Genomic DNA, 20,757 nt, shown 5'->3' with positions numbered 1-20,757 from the left:
TTCACTGATTGAAATGGCTGTTATCGCAGCCTAATTCTAATTAACTTTTATCGTAAACGACAAGCATAGACAAAAAAGGTAACAATCTTGCATTTTGTTCTATGGAAAATGAATGCAGAAACTTAGTTAAATAGTAGAATTGCCGGAATCTTTCACTGATTCATTTCTCCTTGCTCCTCGACGCCGGAAACGTTTTGGGAGGAAGAACGTCTTCGACTCAGTGACAGAAATTCCATACTTACGTGGAAGGTGTTGATGGGCAAAACACGACTCATAAGCTCGTGATAGTTTATTGGGTGTCACCCTATAGTTTTGCTCTAATGAGGATATCTCCCAGAGATTTTCCTCTTTTAAATGAAATGATGGGAGACACGTTGTATATTTCCCTCAGTAGTGGTTTATCTTGAATTAAGTGCCATTTGCTCATTAAAATGTTTTTAAGGTTTGGCAAAGGCAGAATTTTCTTTCACACTTCATTCTTCTTTTGTAAAGCTGACTTCTGTTCGGTAAATTTAACCTCAGAGGTGATTTTTTGTATGAGATTGTGAGGGTAACCTCTAGCGCGAAGGGGTTTTTTGAAGTTGTAGATGTTCTTATAGAAGAATTTAGCTGAGGCATTAGTTTTCAGAAGTCTAAGGGATTTGTCCTTTATGAGACCTTTTCTGACCCTGTGAGGGTTGTAGAAAGAGAAATGCGTATAATTTATTGAAAAGTCTCTGTTGGTTTAAAATGTGTGCAGATGTCAAGGATTCCTTGGTTGTGAAATCTCTCGCCTTTTTAAACAGTTGTATCCAGAAAGTTAATCTCTTTATCGGATATTTTTAGCAGTAATTTTAATTGAAGGGTTATGCCTGTTTGCAAGAGCAATGAATTCATCTATCTCCTTCCTCTCAGTTCTCCGCAATGAGAAAAATATCGTCAATCTATCTTTTCCACTCAAGAGGTTTAGTTTTGCTGAGGTTCGGTATTTCTGTCTCGACCGCCGACAAAAAGATGTTGGCAAAGGCAACTGCCATCTTTGTACACATCACATTTCCGTGTGTTTGGAGATAGTTTTTTGCCGTTGAATTCAAATGAGTTCTCTTGAAGAATAAGTTTAAGGATTCTTCTGAGGGATTGGGTGGGGATAGGGGTGTTTTCCCCCCGCTTTGCATACTGTGTTTATTCTCTCTTCTTGTGGGATATTTGTGTACAGGGTAGCAACGTCTAAGGAGACTAGGAAAGCGTCCTGTGGGAGGTTTCTCCTTTCTCAAATTATCATGTACACTTATATGTAGCTAATTGTTCAATCTTCAATTTCGTATTTTCTTTTTCAGGCAAAAGAGACAAAAAAGATTTGTTTTGAAAAGGGTTGGGTCAGAACTTCAGATGTTCAAAAGTGGCTGCAACAATAGAGGAGTAGCAGGAGTGAAGGACATCATCGTCACAGGGAAGAGATCACAAGTTGCCAGGTTGGTTTGTGAACCTTCATTCATACTTTTAGTGGTTACCTACTGAATTTTAAAAAAAGATTTAGTTCTGGAAGTGTTTGCTGACACAGGCCAGGAAGTCATTGAATGTGGCAGGGTGTTCGGTGAAATTTCGTGTTCCTAGGTATATGAAATTGGTAGTGGGGGAATTAGGCTGTGATAACAGCCATTTCAATCAGTGAAAGATTCCGGCAATTGTACTTTTTAACAAAAAGTTCAACTCTGCTAGTTAAAACCAGCAGAAAAACTAAGTTTCTGTATTCATTTTCCGAAGAACAAAATGCAAACTTGCTACCTTTTTATGTCTACGCTTGTCGTTTAGGTTAAAAGTTAAGAAAAGGTACCTTTTTGAGCTATTTTGAAAAAATAGCTCATATGTCAGTGGTGTGAGCGTATGTATCTTTGTGGCTTTGTATCTTTGTAACTTTGTAACTTTGTAACTTTGTAACTTTGTATCTTTATAACTTTGTAACTTTGTATGTTCGGATGTTTCTTGCAAGAGCCAATAACGTTGAAGGTACTATGAGTTGATGCTAAGGAACCAATGAGATCTTGGCATCTACTTAAAAATCACATTGCTAAAGGTCGAACAAGGGCACTTTAAGACCGCCATCTTGATTCTTTACAATTTGTTCGTCTTTTATTACGGCTACAGGTGTTTGGAAACATTATATTAAATATCTTCATGATTCAAACGCTGTGTACAGTGATGCAGCTGTTTAAGGGTTCATATTTTAGTGTGGATGCTACTTCAAGACATTTCTGACCGAATTCGGCTATCGGTACCACGCACGTATTTATGAGTTGTGTTTCACCTGCTTCAAGGTAGAGTATAAACGATCATATATTTTCAAAGCTCTTCCAGTGAAGCAATAATTGATATTTAGATATGGACTTTAATTCAAAAGTATGCGGCCTATAAAATGTGGTTTTAGAAGTTTGAAAAGCAGCTTATTTTTTTAAAAGCTGTACCGAGTATTGTTAATCCTGTAAACAAGCTGTAGAAATATTATTTTCTCGCTTACAGGGACCGCGGAGCAAGGTGAAAAGTGGGAGGGCTGACAATTGAAAATAATTTTTTCATACTGAAAATCGAAAAAGGAATAAAATCATAGTATTTGATTTGTTTCTGTCGCGTGACTTTGCATACTTTATCCAGTATTTGTTGCTCTTTATAGGTCGGCATTAGTGAAGATACCGAAATTCTTCATACGATTTTCATTCCGTCCAGCAAATGTGTTTGCGATCTGAATCACGTCTAAGCTTTCCGTTAATTTCTTATGACAATTAAGTACTGTCAAGTTGCTGAATCGCTGCTGTTTCATGTTCTTGCCATCGAATATTTCATTGATTCGAAAGGAGAAAGACAAAAAATAAAACTTTCATCAACTCAAAACAACTACTCACCTTCGTTTGGCTTGAAAAAGCTAGTAATTTTCTTCATTTTGTCTGATAAAACTGATAAAAAACTTTGCCGGAGCTGGAAGTACAAAACACGCTGCCAAACGAAGCGAAGGGGTGACCAAGGCATGGCGTTTGATCAAGGGGTAAGTCGGCCCCAGGGCACAATTACCGCGAAAACCACAGGAGCCCCAAAAAATGCCTGGCGTTTGAAATTAAAGAAAGTACAGAGAATATAGCGGAATATAGACGGAAAAAAAATTGTTTCAAGTCTTTTTTTTATTTTAATCATTTTTCTTTTTAGCACAAAAAGTGGGGGCGGGGGCGCAAAAAAGTGGTGGGGCCGCGGCCCTACCAGCCCCTCCCCCTCCGCGGTCCCTGGCTTACAAAGTTCAACAGACCTTTTTCGTTCCGGCAAAACAACAACAAAAAGGAATAATAAGTGAACAACATGATACATCCTTCCTGCATACTAAGCATTATATTTATTGAAACGTATTTTATTTAGTAAAAATGCGTATAAACTTAAGTAGAAACAGTAGCGTTAGGGAATAAAATTGGAAGAAGCTAGTTGACACAATAATTAGGTACTGCTTTATTGAGTGGAGTAACATGATATGAGCAGAGATATATTTCGGCAGTTTGATAATTTTCTTGGAAGTTAATAAATGTTAGGCTATCAACCTTGACGTTGCATGAAACATAATTTAATTGCAGATGTTGTAATAAGGCCGAGGTGGTTTCTTAAAATCGCTTGAGAAAATTTTGTAGTAAACAATTTGCATTTTTTTTAAGTACGAATTGTAAAAGGGCCAAAGACCAACATCTTCACATGCAAATCGTGTGCATGAGTTATTTTTATAATTCTGTTTACTCGATTACTGTGTGAAAACTCGAATTCCCTCACGTACGAACCACGGAAGGGGGCAAAGTCCAACACTTTCACGTGCCATCTGTGTGACTGTACATCTCATGCAGATTGGCTTTTCACAATAGTAATAGTGACTTGAACGTATAAAGACCTGTTTCGTTTAGTAACCAATGCCCTAAAAAAGGCTCTTGTCTTTTAAGAAGCAATAGCTTTTAAAACATGAAGAAATAAGTTGTCGGAGTTAAAGACTGTCTCACAAATGTTAATAAATGTTAGGTTATCAACCTTGACGTTGCATGAAACATAATTTAATTGCAGATGTTGTAATGAAGCCGAGGTGATTTCTTAAAATCGCTTGAGAAAATTTTGTAGTAAACAATTTGCCTTTTTTTTTAACGTACGAATTGTAAAAGGGCCAAAGACCAACATCTTCACATGCAAATTGTGTGCAAGAGTTATTTTTATAATTCTGTTTACTAGTTTATTGTGTGATAACTCGAATTCCCTCACATACGAACCACGAAAGGGGACAAAGTCCAACACTTTCACGTGCCAGCTGTGTGACTGTACATCTCATGCAGATTGGCTTTTCACAATGATAAATAGTAACTTGGATGTATGAAGACCTGTTTCGTTTTGTAACCAATGCCTTAAAAAAGGCTCTTGCCTTTTAAGAAGCAACAGCTTTTAAAACATGAAGAAATAAGTTGTCGGAGTTAAAGACTGTTTCACTGAGTAGAATCGCACGTGAAAACCTCGTGAATTATGATGACGCAACCATCTACCTCAATGATAAAAATCCTGGTATTTCGTAACTATTCAGTATTCGATGAGTCACATTTTGGCTTAAGAAACTCCGAGGAAACCTTAGAGTTTTCCTTCTAATCAACGTTTGGTGAGTAGAAATTTATTTTACTTTCGCAATTTGTTTAACTTGCACCAGATGTAACTGGGAAAGACGGAGGAAAGTGAATACATAGGTTGAGGATCGACTCAGCTGAGCGTTTCGTGTTTTCATTTATGTAGCGCAATACCCAATTTCGCACAAAAACCAAATCTACATCTAGGATGAAAAAGGTAGATTCATCACTCTTGGTAAGGTTACACCGAAGTATTATAGTTACACTGAAGCATTCAAAATAGCTCATGCACGTTGAACGTGCCTATGTTTATGAAAAAGAAGTCAGGTATTTTCATCTTTTGAGTGAATGATATTTTGACGTCAATATTGTCCGCTCTTCATCCATTTCTCACTTTACCAAACGATGATTTAAAGCACGAAAGAGGTTCCCGTATCTTTTGGTGCTTTCAAGGGATCTCATTAAAGGTGCAAAAAGGTACCTTTTTTGCAGTTGGAAATGATGTTCTCAAAAGTGTCAAAATGGTACCTTTTTTACAGTTGGAAGTGATGTTTTTAAAAGTGCAAAAAAGGTACCTTTTTAAAAATATAAAATAGCGTTTTCAAGCTTTTGGGAAGCCATTTAAAATCCCACTGATTGACAGATGTCAACCGTTAACACCTCTTGAGCTTCAATGAATGATGCAGAGTTTTTTAGCGGATTCTAGGTGATCCTGTTAAAATTGAAATGGTCTACAAGGGGAATCAGCGGAGTAAAAAGTTTTAGCTTGCTTCTTTTAGCCAAGATCAAAAGCGAGAAACTATAAGAAATCCGAAAATTCTGGCCACCAGCCAAATGGATAAAATGGCTCCTGAAAATGTAGCAACTTCTGGTACTTTAAAACTAGATGCAAGAAGAGAAGTTCAGCAAGCGCAATTTTAAGCGTGGAGCAAATACTTTATCCTGAAAGAAGTCCTACATTTAAAGCAAAAGTGTTCATTTTTCTTTTCCTTTAAGTCTAAACTGAGTGGATTCCGAGCAGGTCATTTTAACACAGTGAAACCTGTATTAAGTGGACACCCTTGGGGAATGCTGTAGTGTCCACTTAATACAGGGTGTCTGCCTAATACAGGTTTCGATTAGATAAAGTCATATGAGGTGTCAAATGTCATTCAAATGAACAGTGGAAACGTTTAGAATAGTCCCAGAGACTATGATGATATACTTTTGCACTAATTTCTTTATCAAAGTGTACCAATTTGATCATAGTACCATAAAAATAGATTGCAACCCAAAATTGAAGAAATCAGATGAGCGAAACAAGCTCTATACAAACAAAACGAAATAGAAAACAATACTGTACTGAGAAAATGATCAAATAAGTTCGTCAAGTCACGTTTTTTAATGTAAATATCGAAAAATTTGTGGCTGGCAATTCGAGGCAATCTTCCACATTGCCGGTGTCTGGCATGTTGAGTGGTGGAATTTAATTACATGTGTCCGTTTATACAGGTTGGCAACAATAAAAATGACCATTTCAGGTACTTTTTGAGCTATTTTGAAAAAATAGCTCATATGTCAGTGGTGTGAGCATATGTATCTTTGTGGTTTTGTAACTTTGTATGTTCGGATGTTTGTTGCAAGAGCCAATAAGGTTGAAGGTACTATTAGTTGATGCTTAGGAACCAATGAGATGTTAGCATCTACTTAAACATGACATTGGTAAAGGTCGAACAAGGGCACTTTGAGACCGCCATCTTGATTCTTCACAATTTTTTCGTCTTTTATTACGGCTGCAGGTGTTTGGAAACATTATATTAAATATCTTCATGATTCAAACGCTGTGTACAGTGATGCAGCTGTTTAAGGGTTCATATTTTAGTATGGATGCTGCTTCAAGGCATTTCTGACCTAATTCGGCTATCGGTACAACGCAACGTCAGTATGAGTTCTGTTTCACCTGCTACAACTGGGTAGAGTATAAAAGATCATATATTTTCAAAGCTCTTCCAATGAAGTAATAATTGATATTTAGATATAGGCTTTAATTCGAAAGTATGCGCCCTATAAAATGTGGTTTTAGAAGTTTAAAAAGGCAGCTTATTTTTGTGAAAGCTGTACCGAGTATTGTTAATCCTGTAAACAAGCTTTAAAAATATTATTCTCTCGCTTACAAAGTTCAACAGACCTTTTTCGTTCTGGCAAAACAAAACAAAAAAGAATAAAAAGTGAACAACATGATACATCCTTCCTGCATACGTATTCTATTTAGTAAAGATGCGTAACTTAAGTAGAAACAGTAGCGTTAGGGAATAAAAATGGAAGAAGCTAGTTGACACAATAATTAGGTACTGTTGTATTGAGTGGAGTAACATGATACAAGTAGAAATATATTTCGGCAGTTTGATAATTTTCTTGGAAGTTAATAAATGTTAGGCTATCAACCTTGACGTTGCATGAAACATAATTTAATTGCAGATGTTGTAATAAAGCCAAGGTGATTTCTTAAAATCGCTTGAGAAAATTTTGTAGTAAAACAATTTGCCTTTTTTTTTACCTACGAATTGTAAAAGGGCCAAAGACCAACATCTTCACATGCAAATTGTGTGCATGAGTTATTTTTATAATTCTGTTTACTAGATTACTGTGTGATAACTCGAATTCCCTCACGTACGAACCATGAAAGGGGGCAAAGTCCAGCACTTTCAGGTGCCAGCTGTGCGGCTGTACATCTCATGCAGATTGGCTTTTCACATTAATAATAGTAACTTGGACGTATGAAGACCTGTCTCGTTTAGTAACCAATGCCCTAAAAAAGGCTCTTGTCTTTTAAGAAGCAATAGCTTTTTAAACATGAAGACATAAGTTTTCGGAGTTAAAGACTGTCTCACAAATGTTAATAAATGTTAGGTTATCAACCTTGACATTGCATAAAACATAATTTAATTGCAGATGTTGTATAATGAAGCTGAGGTGATTTCTTAAAATCGATTGAGAAAATTTTGTAGTAAACAATTTGCCTTTTTTTTACGTACGAATTGTAAAAGGGCCAAAGACCAACATCTTCACGTGCAAATTGTGTGCAAGAGTTATTTTTATAATTCTGTTTACTAGCTTACTGCGTGATAACTAGAATTCCCTCACGTACGAACCACGAAAGGGGGCAAAGTCCAACACTTTCACGTGCCAGCTGTGTGACTGTACATCTGATGCAGATTGGCTTTTCACAATGATAAATAGTAACTTGGACATATGAAGACCTGTTTCGTTTTGTAACCGATGCCTTAAAAAAGGCTCTTGTCTTTTAAGAAGCAATAGCTTTTAAAACATGAAGGAATAAGTTGTCGGAGACTGTTTCAGTGAGTAGAATCGCACATGAAAATCTCGTGAATTATGATGATGCAACCATCTACGTCAATGATAAAAATCCTGGTATTTCGTAACTATTCAGTTTTCGATGAGTCACATTTTGGCTTAAGAAACTCCAAGGAAACCTTAGAGTTTTCCTTCTAATCAATGCTTGGTGAGTAGAAATTTATTTTGCCTTAACAATTTGTTTAACTTGCACCAGATGTAACAGGGAAAGACAGAGGAAAGTGAATATATAGGTTGAGGATCGACTCAGCTGAGCGTTTCGCGTTTTCATTTATGTAGCGCAATACCCAATTTAGCACAAAAACCAATTCTACATTTAGGATGAAAAAGGTAGATTCATCACTCTTGGTAAGGTTACACCGAAGTATTATAGTTACACTGAAGCATTCAAAATAGCTCATGCACGTTTAACGTGCCTATGTTTAGGTGTCTGTGACCGCATAATAGAGGTGTCCTCTTAATAAAGGTTTCATTTAAAATAAATAAGGGAAATAAATTTGGGGACTTCGTCTACTGTCTGCTTAATAGAGGGTGTCCGCTTAATACGGTGTCTGCTTAATACTGGTTTCACTGTAACTGTCTTGTTTCGTGGGTGATGTTTTTCACTCCAGAAAGGTTATTAGAGACTTGAGTCTTGGGGTTATTTTTGTTTCCTATAATATAAATTGTACAAACAATTAAACTTCTGGTGCTTTTTGAGCTACAGACCGAAGTAAAGCCATTAACAGTAAAAATGCCACCATACTAACCACCCCCTAACTAAATAATAAAGTAAGCCTGAACAGCTTTCCTCTTCTTAGACTTTTGTACAGCATGCCAGCATTTTTTTCGAGAATTTTGTTGCAATTTCCCGGAAAATTTTTTTTTCAGAGAAAATGAAAATAGAAAATAAACTCTCAAAAGTCAAAATTAAAATAAATTCAAATGCCATTGTTTAGACAATTATCTTTTGGTGTATTAAAGCCATTAGCATACATTCTGGTTGTTTTAACACTTATATGATACTTATCATCGTCTCATCGTCACGCATTTTAGTAAATTTTTTTAGGGTGAGCATGTTATTCAAAAAAAATGGAGCATTAGGGTAAAGCATTTTAGCGAGGAAACAAAACAAGCATTTTAAATGCACAAGAGCCTGGCCCGGCTTCTCTTCAGGTTACTTATAACTGACACCTGTTATTCACTGATAACCACTTAACCAGTGACAATGCTTCCAGCTTCACTCCGACACTGATCAAGATGGCTCACACCCAAGCCAGAATCAAGCACGGGGAATAGATTTTAAAACTGCGACCTGACACTGTCACAGTGTCAAGCTCAGCAATTGTTTTCAAACTTGGCCAACAACCGGGGAATATTTATCTCTTGACTAGTGGATTAGTAAATTCAGACAAAAAAATTCATAAAATGGCACCAAACGGTTGACATCTGTCAATCAGTAGGATTCTAAATGGCTTCCAATGGCTTGAAAACACTATTTTACATTAATTCTTTTAAGACTTTTAATAAAGGTACCTTTTTCCTGCTTTTGAGAACATCACTTTCAACTGGCAAGGTTTTTCGCGCTTTTGAGAACATCGCTTCCAACTGCAAGAAAGGTGCCTTTTTGTGCCTTTCATGACATCGCTTGAAACCGAAAAAAAGGTACCTTTTTCTGCACTTTAAAACATCTTTTGGTGAACCGAGAAATGGATGAAGAACAGACCATATTGACGTCAAAATATCATTCACTGGAAAGATTAAAATACCTGACTTCTTTTTCAAACAAAAAGTACCTTTTCTTAACTTTTATCGTAAACGACAAGCGTAGACAAAAAAGGTAACAATCTTGCATTTTGTTCTACGGAAAATGAATAAAGAAACTTAGTTTTTCTGCTGGGTTTAACTAGCAGAGTTGACCTTTTTGTAAAAATAGTAGAATTGCTGGAATCTTTCACTGATTCATTTCTCCTTGCTCCTCGACGCCGGCAACGTTTTCAGGGAAGAACGTCTGCGACTCAGTGACAGAAATTCCATATTTACGTGGAAGGTGTTGATGGGCCAAACACGACTCGTAAGCTCGTGATAGTGTGATACGTGACCTTATAGTTTTGCTCTAAAGAGGATATCTCCCAGCGATTTTCTTCTTTTAAATGAAATGATGGGAGGCTCGTATATTTCCCTCAGTAGTGGTTTATCTTGAATTAAGTTAACAGTTGTATCCAGAAAGTTAATCTCTTTATCAGATATTTTTAGCGGTAAATTTAATTGAAGGGTGTTGCCTGTTTGCAAGAGCAATACATTCATCTATCTCGTTGCTCTCAGTTCTCCACAATGAGAAAAATATCGTCAATCTATCTTTTCCACTCAAGACGTTTAGTTTTGCTGAGGTTCGGTATTTCTGTCTCGACCGCCGACAAAAAGATGTTGGCAAAGGCAACTGCCATCTTTGTACCCATCGCATGTCGTATGTTTGGAGATAGTTTTTGCTGCTGAATTCAAATGAGTTCTCTTGAATAATAAGTTTAAGGATTCTTCTGAGGGATTGGGTGGGATAGGGGTGTTTTCCCCATAGAAAGTCTGGTATGCTTTGCATACTGTGTTTATTCTCTCTTCTTATGGGATATTTGTGTACAGGGTAGCAACGTCTAAGGAGACTAGGAAAGTGTCCTCTGGGAGGTTTCTCCTTTCTCAGATTATCATGTACACTTATATGTAGCTAATTGTTCAATCTTCAATTTCTTATTTTCTTTTTCAGGCAGAAGAGAACAAAAAAGATTTGTTTTGAAAAGGGTTGGGGCAGAACTTCAGATGTTCAAAAGTGGCTGCAACAATAGAGGAGTAGCTGGAGTGAAGGACATCATCGTCACAGGGAAGAGATCACAAGTTGCCAGGTTGGTTTGTGAACCTTCATTCATACTTTTAGTGGTTACTTACTGAATTTTAAAAACAGATTTAGTTCTGGAAGTGTTTGCTGACACAGGCCAGGAAGGCAATGAATGTGGCAGGGTTTTCGCTGAAATTTCGTGTTGCTAGGTATATGAAATTGGTAGTGGGGGAATTAGGCTGCGATAACAGTGATTTGTCCTTGCTCCTTTTCGCTGGCAACGTTTTGCGAGGAAGAACGTCTGCGACTTAGTGACAGAAACTGCATACTTAGGTGGAAGGTGTTGATGGGCCAGACACGACTCATAAGCTCGTGATAGTGTGATACGTGACCTTATAGTTTTGCTCTAATGAGGATATCTCCCAGCGATTTTCCTCTTTTAAATGAAATGATGGGAGGCTTGTTGATTATTTCCCTCAGTTGTGGTTTATCTTGAATTAAGTGCCATTTGCTCATTAAAATGTTTTAAAGGTTTGGCAAAGGCAGAATTGTCTTTCGCACTTTATTGTTCTTTTGTAAAGCTGACTTTTGTTCGGTAAATTTAACCTCAGAGGTGATTTTTTTGTATGAGATTATGAGGGTAACCTCTAGGGCGAAGGTGTTTTTGGAAGTTGTAGATGTTCTGATAGAAGAATTTAGCTGAGGAGTTAGTTTTCAGAAGTCTAAGGGATTTGCCCTTTATGAGACCTTTTCTGACCCTGCGAGGGTTGCAGAAAGAGAAATGCGTATAATTTATTGAAAAGTCTCTGTAGGTTTAAAATGTGTGCGGATGTCAAGGATGCCTTGGTTGTGAAATCTCTCGCCTTTGTAAACAGTTGTATCCAGAAAGTTAATCTCTTTATCAGATATTTTTAACGGTAAATTTAATTGAAGGGTGATGCCTGTTTGAAGAAGAACGAAATTATCATGTACACTTATATGTAGCTAATTGTTCAATCTTCAATTTCTTATTTTCTTTTTCAGGCAGAAGAGAGCAAAAAAGGGTTGGGGCAGAACTTCAGATGTTCAAAAGTGGCTGCAACAATAGAGGAGTAGCTGGAGTGAAGGACATCATCGTCACAGGGAGGAGATCACGAGTTGTCAGGTTGGTTTGTGAACCTGCATTTATGCTTTTAGTGGTTACCTACTGAATTTTAAAAAACGATTTATTTCTGGAAGTGTTTGCTGACACAGGCCAGGAAGTCATTGAAAATGGCAGGGTTTTTCTCTGAAATTTCGTGTTGCTAGGTATATGAAATTGGTAGCGGGGGAGTTAGGCTGCGATAACAGCCATTTCTCCTTTTTCCTCGCTGCTGGCAAGGTTTTGGGAGGCGTAACATCTGCGACTCAGTGACAGAAATTCCATACTTATGTCAGACATAAGCGTAATTTTTACTTATTAAAAATCTGGTAAAGTCGTTGGGTGCCAAATACAAATTTGTTTAATTTTTTATTTCTCCTGCTTGATTTTGGAGAATTGCTGTGTTCATCTGCCAATAAGCTCCAGCAACACTCAAACTCTTCTTCTAGAGAAGAATAATGATATTCCACAAATATTGACTGTTTTGTCATAGATTCATAGTGTTTACATTTGACTTGTTTTTCATTCCTAAACAATAGCTGAAACCACTTAAAATATAACTACTCCATTGTCCAATCAGTGCTTATGACCAGACAGATTTTACATTATCATTATGGAATTTTTTGTCGCTGAGTCGCAGAAGTTCCTCCTTGCAAAATGTCCCCAAGCGGCGATGAGCAAGGAAAATTGTATGTGTTCACAGGCTAGCAGGGAATTGTTTTTTTTTTACTTTTGGTTGCTACGAATATAGTCATGGGTTACCAGGAAAAAGCTCACACCTGTTTCTAGGTTGGTCCAGTCACATGCCCCAACCCCCCCCCCCCAGAAAATTTTTGAAATCTGGATCTCTTAGAATACATTTTCAGCATTCTAGAGCAAAAATTAGAGTTTTTGAACAGAACACAGACGTCATTAAATTTTGGCTTTTTTATTCAGCGAAGAGTAGGCATCAAGTTCATGTGAAATAGCAGCGAATTTTAGGCCTCTGGCCTTTATTGAAAGCCCTAATGTGAGGTACAGCTGGAGTGGGGTTTTCCCCCTAAGGGTTGATTTCCACTGTCACTTAATATTTATGTGCATACGTGCGTAAAATTTAGGTTCGCAAATAAAATAGAGGCCTTGAAAGGTTGCATGTAAGCATAAAAATAGAACCCCACTAAACGTCATGTTTAATCTTGCCTCTATTTTATTTACATGATGAAAAATTATGTGCGTTAAGGTGTGTAGCTAAAAAGGTGACAGTGGAAATCAACCTTTAGAGCAGGTTGTTCTACAGGAAGGTTTTTCAGCCCACTGTTGTTCCACAACCCTTATTCAGGTGAAATCCTTTTAATGTTAAAATTAATGTTGCAATTTGTTTTGAACAGGGTGGGACAGATCTTCAGATGCATGTTCACGAGTGGCTCCAACAATGTAGGCAGCTGTGAAAACTAAAGGACATCATTGCCACAGGAAAGAGATCACAAGTTCATAGGTTGGTTTGTGACCTTTATTGGTGTTACTACTAGCATAACAAAGTAGAATGTAACTTAATCATGTGGTGAATCAGCTGTTACTTTGATTAGTGATCAGGCCATTTAAATCGGGCATTTCTGATCATATAAACTTCTCTACATCCTCAAGTTTACTAGTCTCTGGATGTGATGTGTTTAACCTCATTGAATGAAGTTATTAGTCTTATCTTATTATTATTATTATTTAATTATTATTATTATCATTTTTATTATCATAAATTATTTTATTATCATGGCTACAATCTGTTACAAAAAGGCTTGAGACACCAACTTATTATTTGGCCAAAATTGTTTATCAGACATTGTGGAATTCAAGCTGCTCTTGCCCATTAGATTCCAAGATTATACTCAACCCTAATACAGACATCTCATTATTATGGACAGTTTCCTTTGTCCCTGGGGAAAGAAACCCCTTCATTTTCTCCATATTCAATCCACTCAATATGGACACCTGTTAGTACAGACAGCGTGCAAAGAAAGTAGTGTCCGATAGCCTGGGGCTAGTGGATTTCGCTATCGGGCTAGTGAAACTGTTTTTAACTTGCCCGACGGGCAAGTGATGTTCTTTGGGGAATTTGAATAACAGAAGAAGAGTGAAATCAATTCTGCTTGACGAAAAGCTTTTGGGGCTAGTTGAAATGACATCTGGGCTAGTAAATGCTAGCTTCCACTTGCCCGAATGGCAAGCTGTAAAAATGATTTTCTTTGCACCCTGACAGTCCTTTTCTAATGGCCCCCTCAGTGTCCATATTGATTCACAGGGTTTGACTGTAATGGTTCTTAGAAAATAATATTATATGAACTGAGAAATAGAATATTTTATTATTGTAATGTTCATGATTGTAACTTGACTTAGATGCTTATGTATGCTATGTTTTTCTTATCCAGATCAGATGCATTATGCCACAAACAGACAGGATCAAGTCTTCAACATTTAGGTTTTAAAGATTATCTTAAGTACCATATAGATTACTTTGTAATCCAGCTCTGATTGAACCAGATAAACAAAATGTGGCTGCTTGTTCAAAAGACAATCATTATTAATCTTATCCAGGACACAAAATTAAAAATGCATTTAAATGCACTTTAAAGGAGTCAACAATAAAGTGCATCTTTCAGGAGTTGGTTGGTTTGCGTACACCTAGGAGTTCGCTACAACATTCACATGATACAAGGCATGTGGAGATTTCTTTGTGCAGGACTTTTCTTCTTACAAGGTTTCTTAATACAATCTTTCAACTGCAGAAATTAGTAAGTAAAACGTACAGGGCAAAAGTATCAACAGCTGATTCCTTGTGTTTTACTTGACGGCAAAATTACTTTAGTTGCTGCTGTGCAGAAGAGTTGGTTTCGATTTTGAAAAGAAACAGGAACAAACACAAAGAATTGAAATTAACTGATAAAAGTGAGTTGAATCAATGTCTATTTTCAGAGCATGTGGTAGCTTAGTGTAGTTGGAGAAATTCACTTGACCCTAACCTTTTCAGGAAAAACAGTCTGTATTTGAAGCTCAAAAGGCAATCCAAATCACTGTCTACACAAAATGAAGGAAAACTGTCGAGAACATTTTGAAGTGTACATACCACTTGAAACTTAATTTGAGAGTTTTAATGAATCACTGGAGCAAGTTACGTGTAGCAGTTTCACATTGATTTTCTGACTGGATTCTTGTTCCATAAAAATGCATATAAAAATTCAATTTTATAATCCTACTGTGCAAAGAACCACTCAGTTAAAATTTGGCTTGATAATTAATCATGTCAAATAAATTTTTGATTTTACCCCTGGATAAGTATTAGTTTGCTTTTGATCAGTTTTGCCACAGCTATGTTATTGGTATAAGCTAAGTTCTGCTATAGTTTAATTTAAAAAAAAAAACAGTTTTACATAACTTCCATGTGCCAATTTTTGCAATTCCAAAGTCATTGCAAAAATTTAGAACTACCACATTGTCAATGACGCGACAATATTGAAAACTGTAATAAAGTTCACAATCATTGTGTCAACAAACATGTGGGAAAGTTTGGCTTAAAAAGGAGAAACAAGCCATTATTTTTTCCAACCTAAAGATGAATTCATGCAATGTGCTCTGAGCTTACATGTGCATTGAAGTTTCATATTATCATTCACCCAAGTCAATTTCTGGTTCAAAGAATGTTATGTATTCTACAGTTGCACTAAGAAAGTTTAAGAAACTAAGGTTTACAACAGAAAGCGATGAATTAATTTCATCAGAGTGTTGCTGACAAGAAAATCTGCAACTCAAAGCTTTACCTCAAAAACCTAAAAAAAGGGTTGAACTTAGCACTTTATCAAAAACAAAATGTTAATAAGGGCTAATCACTAAAATCTCATTGAAATTTTTAAAATTTTTTAAAACTATAAAAAAAATTGTTGGCACTGTGGTTAGAACTGTGTTCAAAGTTCTCATGATTTTGACATGGAAGATGAAGAGATGTAAAACTGACTGTGGGTTAGATCAGACATGCAATCTACATTGTGGCTTATACAGCCAGCATCACTAACTGATTGACTTGTTAGCTGCCTGACGGACTAACATACTGCCTGACGGGCTTACTGTCTGGCTGATTGACTGATCATGACTTGCTGACTGACTGACTGACTGACTGACTGGCTGGCTGGCTGACTGACTACCTAACTTTGTGACTGACTGACTGACTAACTGATTGACTGGTTGACTAAATGACTGACTGACTTGCTGACCAACTAACTACATAGCTGACTCGCGGACTGACTTTGGACAAAAATTTATACAGCGTGAATGATTTGTTGCAAGAAAAAAACGATGTATTAAGCATGAAATTGCTAGAACCTTTGATTGGCTGAGGGCTTGATTTTTAATTAGATGATCATCAGACATTATTTCTAGACTTATTTTGCCCAAAAAAAAAGGAAACAAAAAGGAAATTTGCAATTTTTGACCAAACTCTTGGGTTAACCCCCCTATGAAAAAATGTCAGCATGGCAACTTTGTAATATCAAAAATTTTATAGTATAGGAGGGCTTGTTTTCTACCGCAATGATCATCAAACAGTATTTCAAGGTCCATTTCTCCAAAAACATACAAAGATAAAATTTCCATTTTTTGGCCAAAATCATGGGTTGACCCCTTTGAGAAAATCCAATATAGCCACTGTTTAAAATCAATATTTGTATATTCTAGGACGACTTGTTTTCTAACTAGATAATCGTCAAACACTACCTCAAGGCCTATTTTTTTTCCCTAAAACAAACAAAAAGGAAATTTGCAATTTTTGACCAAAATCATTGACTTGCTGACTAACTGACTGACTGGCTGACTGACTTACTGACTAACTGACTGACTGATTTACTCAAGGGACTAACTAACTGGTTGGCTGACTGACTGACTGACTGACTCACTGATTCACTGACTAACTGACTGACTTGCTGACTGACCGACTTACTGCATAGCTGACTGACTGACTGACTGTGGACAAAAATTTATACAGGCTGAATGATTTGTTGCAAGAGAAAACAACTTATTAATCATGAAATTGCTAGCACATTTGATTGGCTGAGGGCTTGATTTTTAACTAGATGGACATCAGACATTATTTCTAGACTTATTTTGCCACAAAAAAACAAACAAACAAAGAGGAAATTTGCAATTTTGGACCAAAATCTTTGGTTAACTCCTGTGTAAAATCTCAGTATGGCAGCTTTGTAATATCCAAATTTTTATAGTCTAGGAGGGCTTGTTTTCTACCTCAATGATCATCAAACAATATTTCAAGGCCCATTTGTCCAAATACACGAAAAGATAAAATTTCCATGTTTTGACCAAAATCATGGGTTGACCCCTTTGAGAAAATCCAATATGGCCACTGTCTAAAATCAATATTGTATAGTCTAGGACGACTTATTTTCTAACCAGATAATTGTCAAACACTACATTAAGGCCTATTTTTTCCTAAAACAAACGAGAAGACAAAGGAAAATTTGCAATTTTTGACTTAAGTCATTGACTGACTGGCTGACTGCCGGGCTGACAGACAGACAGACTGACTGGCTGAATGATTGACTGGCCAACTGGCTGATGACTGACTGTTTGACTGATTGACATACTGAGTGACTGACTAACTGACTGGCTTGTTGACTGATTGACTTGCTGACTGACTGTGGACAAAAATTTATACAGGCTGAATGATTCGTTGCAAGGAAAAAACGACTTATTAATCGTTAAATTGCTAACACCTTCGATTGGCTAAGGGGTTGATCATCAGACTTTATTTCTAGACTTATTTTGCCCCCCCCAAAAAAACCAAACAAACAAAGAGGAAATTTGCAATTTTTGACCATAACCTTGAGTTAACCCCCATGTAAAAAATCTCAGTATGGCAACTTTGCAATATCCAATTTTTTATGGACCAAAATCATGGGTTAACTCCTTTGAAGAAATCTCAAAATGGCCACAGTTTAAAGTCAATGTTTTTATAGTCTAGGACGACTTGTTTTTTAACTAGATAATCGTCAAACACTTCTTCAAGGCCTATTTTTTTTCCCAAAACGAACGAAGAGGAAGTTTGTAATTTTTGACCAAAATCATAGGTTATTCCCTTAAAAAATCCAAAATGGTGACTATGTGAAATCCTTTTTTATAGTCTAGGAAGGCTTGTCTTCCTAACTAGTTGAACAATTTACCTCGTTACTTGCTGACTGCATGACATACTGATATATCTTCTGATTTACTGCTTAACTGATGTATCGACGTATTGACTGAACAACTTAGCGCTTTATTGACTTTGACTTAGTTTACTAACTGATTGAATGACTTGACTGTATAGTCTTGGTGGATCGCATGTCTGTTCTAGTTTATTTCTTGGTTAATTTACTGTGAACTTTTTGACGAATCTCAAATCTACCTTAAATTGCCTAAATTGCAAGGGGAGTGGGTACTAGCTTTTGGCGCCTTGAACTATGGAATCGTTTTTTAGTCACAACCAATACTTTTTGAGGCTGGAAGGGTGGTTAGAAGAAGAAAGCGACAATTTAGGGTATTGGTTTGGCCTGCGAGAAATCACTTCACTGTTATAAATGAACTGTGAGAATGAGCAAGGAGAATTGGCATTTTCATCACTTGGGAACTAAGAGAAGTTCACAGTATCAAGAAAAAAGGTCTTGGATAACGCTTAGTGTGTAATTTGAGACTAACTTTGTCAATGATTTGTTTATTTCGCAAAATGCGCCACAAAGGAGTGCGTTATGAATCCTTTTTATTTCCAGTTTGCTTCAGAATCGTAGTCTTGTTTGCAGTTGTCCTTGAGATAGTCACGCAAGGCGTTTGCCTCTGCGTGACGACCCCAAGAGCCACTCCAAGGAAGATTGCACCATTTTATTTCTTAACAATGAAACAGTCGAGATAATTATTTTTTGGTCGATTTCGTTTCTGAAAAACACTTGTTTGTGGCTTACTTTGCGTCGAATGCAAACTGCTTGACAAAGATAAGTCTGATTTTTACCACAAAGGTTTACTAAGGGTTTATCAAAAGCAGAACTTAGCTCTCTCTCCCTCTCTCTCTCTCTCTTGATTTAAATGAGCTAGTGCTTTAATCTGAAAATACGAGTGTTGGTGCGAGTTTGAGAAAGACCTTGAGGTGTTTCAATATAGTTTTTCAGAGACCATACCGATATTTTTCATTCCCCTTAGTGCGGATGTTGTCAATTTTTTACATTCAAAAGTTGCAACAGAATTCAGACTAAAATGTACTTGTCATGGAGGTATGCATGATCCGCATTAAATTAGAAAAATTAGCGTAACGTCAAAACGATGAATGTTGTAGTAACGCAGATTTTTGGCCAGTTTGTAGGCTACGTTTGCCTTGAAATTTCAAGGTGTTACAGTGAATCAATCTTAATGGAGGTTTCAGACATTATTATGGCATCGTGAAGATTATTTGATGAGGTTTAAAAAGAATTCTGTCAAGCAGTTCTAGAGATGTACAGGGAAACGCTAATAATCAAAATTTAGAATAAAGTTGCACTTAGACAGGTGGTGAGATAACAGCTGAGTTTCCAGGATCGCATGGAAGAAAATTCACCAAAATTTCCAAGCAGCGAATTATGATATTAAGCAGCGTAGGATTAATTTGAGTCATTTAGAAATTTTTTGTTGAACAATTTATCACGGCTATCAAATAAAAATCATTCAGTAGCGATCACATAAGGATAAAATCACTTTTTAATATGAATGAATAATATCGGTATGGTCTCTGAAAAACTCAATCGAAACAACTTGAAATGTTGCTTATCAGCAAATTATAAGAATTTGCGTGGGCGAAAGTTCTCTTAGTAGTGTTTTGTTTTTCCAAGTTCGCATCGACACTTGTACTTTGTTGTTGAAGTACTTATGGTTTTCTTAAACGTAAAGGCTTGGACACATTGAAGAATTGCGCGCAGTAAATTTACGTCGTTTTTTAGCGCTGAGATTGTTGCTTGCGATGTGTAGCAGTTTGTTCAATAAATCTGCAATAACATTGAATGCAACAATCGCTTGGTTGGAAAACGGTGTATAAGTTAAAGATTAGTTTATACTAGCGACATACACGCAAGCAATACCGGTACAACTGAGTTCAGTGAGATCGTCAACAACAAAAGCATAACCAGAAACATGGGAAGAAGGAACACACTCATTCTTTTCTTGATCATCAGTAATTCACAAAATTAAAGTTTAAGCGCAAGAAGAAAAAAACGAACTCGTTTGATTTTCTTGTACTTGTGCTTTAAATGCGTGAATTACTGGTGAGAATAGAAAGAATCAGTGCGTACTTTCTCCTGTGTTTGTGTTTATTCTTGTGCTGTTACGTCCGCACTTAACTTGTGCTTGTGTTTATGTCGCTGGTGTAAACAAGTCTTTACTGCGCGCAATGTTTTGCTGTGTCCAAGCCTTTAGGGCGTTTATCTGGTGCACTCAAGTAGTTGGATTACAAAGTAAACGGCACGGGTACTGAAGATAACAATACTTTATTGAAGAAATAAAACTGGTCTCTGTTGTCCATTTATTTACAGTAAAAAAATAAATAAAAAAAATATGTTAAAAAAAAAGTAATCTAGCCTTCCTCGCCCCTGCCGGGCTGCTTTCACTCTGCTCCGAGTAGGTGTTCATTCTTCTGTCCTCAGTTAATATTCCAACTTTAAAATCCTGGTCTGTTTTATCTGATCCCTTCATTCAAGCTGGGGGCAGTTGGACACTTAGAAAATTCAGCCGTTTGTTCCCAAGTGGTGTGGGCAGCGTAGAGGAAAGTGAGAGTTTGCTCCTCATGCCCTCAGGGTCCCATTCATTTACGTCACAATACCACACCGGCCAAAAATAATTCTCAGCGA

At 36.7% G+C, this 20,757-nt stretch overlaps 1 long non-coding RNA gene across 1 annotated transcript; it reads left to right on the top strand.

The window, feature by feature from the left end:
• The first annotated feature begins 1,331 nt into the window (after window positions 1-1,331).
• LOC140946189 (uncharacterized) lies at window positions 1,332-15,373 on the top strand. Its single transcript, XR_012166816.1, has 4 exons — window positions 1,332-1,451; window positions 10,693-10,828; window positions 13,249-13,355; window positions 14,284-15,373. It is a non-coding gene; the product is annotated as an uncharacterized lncRNA (long non-coding RNA).
• The last annotated feature ends 5,384 nt before the right edge of the window (window positions 15,374-20,757 follow it).

Source organism: Porites lutea, chromosome 8, assembly GCF_958299795.1.
Source record: "Porites lutea chromosome 8, jaPorLute2.1, whole genome shotgun sequence".
Taxonomy (NCBI): Eukaryota; Metazoa; Cnidaria; class Anthozoa; order Scleractinia; family Poritidae; genus Porites; species Porites lutea.
The sequence above is the reverse complement of the archived record's forward strand: the minus strand, read 5'-3'. Positions and strand labels throughout refer to the sequence as shown.